This window comes from Pteropus medius, unplaced genomic scaffold (genome assembly GCF_902729225.1).
Source record: "Pteropus medius unplaced genomic scaffold, Ma_sr-lr_union100, whole genome shotgun sequence".
In the NCBI taxonomy this organism is placed as follows: domain Eukaryota; kingdom Metazoa; phylum Chordata; class Mammalia; order Chiroptera; family Pteropodidae; genus Pteropus; species Pteropus medius.
Genome location: NW_024349803.1, coordinates 18,440,609 through 18,441,737, shown reverse-complemented (window position 1 = coordinate 18,441,737; position 1,129 = coordinate 18,440,609). Strand labels below are relative to the sequence as shown.

Sequence of the window (1,129 nt, the reverse complement as noted above, 5' to 3'; positions counted from 1 at the left end):
GAGCCTCAGGGTCTGGGCTGCAACCTCCTTAGAGACCTGCCAGCAGGGAGCCCAAGGGTGATGGTAGTGTCGGCTGTGGATAAAAGGAAGCTGCCGAGACTCTAACCAGGCAGAGGCCCGCAGCCCGCCAGCCCTCCCAGCGACACCGCAGAACCACAAGGAAATGCAAAGACATCAGAACTCCTGACGCCTCGGTCTTCAATAACCCCGAGTCTTCACCCTTTCTTGTCACTGGCCAGCATTTTAAAGGTAATTACAAAAACCATGGAGAAGCATCTTCGTCGCCGCTGGCACGAAAATGTCTTTGAGCAGAGAGCGTCTTTGAAAGGTTCCCTTTTCAGAGGGTAGAAAGGGAGCTTCCAGTCTACGGCCCGAACAAGCTGCCCCGAACAAGCCCGATCCCGTCTGATCTTGGAAGCTAAGCAGAGTTGGGCCTGGTTAGTACTTGGATAGGAGACCACCTAGGAAGACCAGGTGCTGTAGGCGCAAAAAAATTTTAAAAATAAGGGATTGTAAGCTGACAAGGTCCTTGCGATCTGTGAGGTCAACCAAGGGCTGCCTCGCCTCAAAAAAAAGAAAAAAGAAAAAAAAAGAAAAAAGAGAGGGAGTTTCCAGCCTGGACTTTGAGTTCCTCCCACGTTTAATGCAGAAAGAAGAGGCTTTTCTGGAACACGAAGGAGGAAGGAGGAGGAGGAGAGAAGGGTTCTGAGGGCAGAAACCCAGGGAAGAAGACGCCACCACCGCCCAGCGGAATGTTTCGAGGGGCTCACGGGACACACACGTATGAGGTTAACTTTCCCTGGCTCCCCTGCTGAAATCTCTAGCAAATCCTCCACTGCCCGCTGATGCATACGCACCTCATACACCAATTCAGTCGTGTGTAACCATCAGCTCCTTTGGGCGAATACCAGCAGCTGCCATGAGAAAGTCCCTTACTCCCCCTTAACCTCACACTCCAGGTCGCCAGAAGAGCAAGTCTCAGAACGCATTCTGCCCTAAATACTGACACTTGTTAGCGAGCAGTCGTAATTTTCCAGTGCAGGGAGGGTCGTTTGGGGCCACAAAGAGGCGGTGAGGATGAAAACACAGACCTTAAGCGAAGAGGAACAATATCTTGGCGAGAAGAGAT

General features: G+C 51.7%; 1 pseudogene; it reads left to right on the top strand.

Moving 5' to 3' along the window:
• The first annotated feature begins 362 nt into the window (after nucleotides 1-362).
• Nucleotides 363-486, top strand: LOC120582638 (uncharacterized; annotated as a pseudogene).
• The last annotated feature ends 643 nt before the right edge of the window (nucleotides 487-1,129 follow it).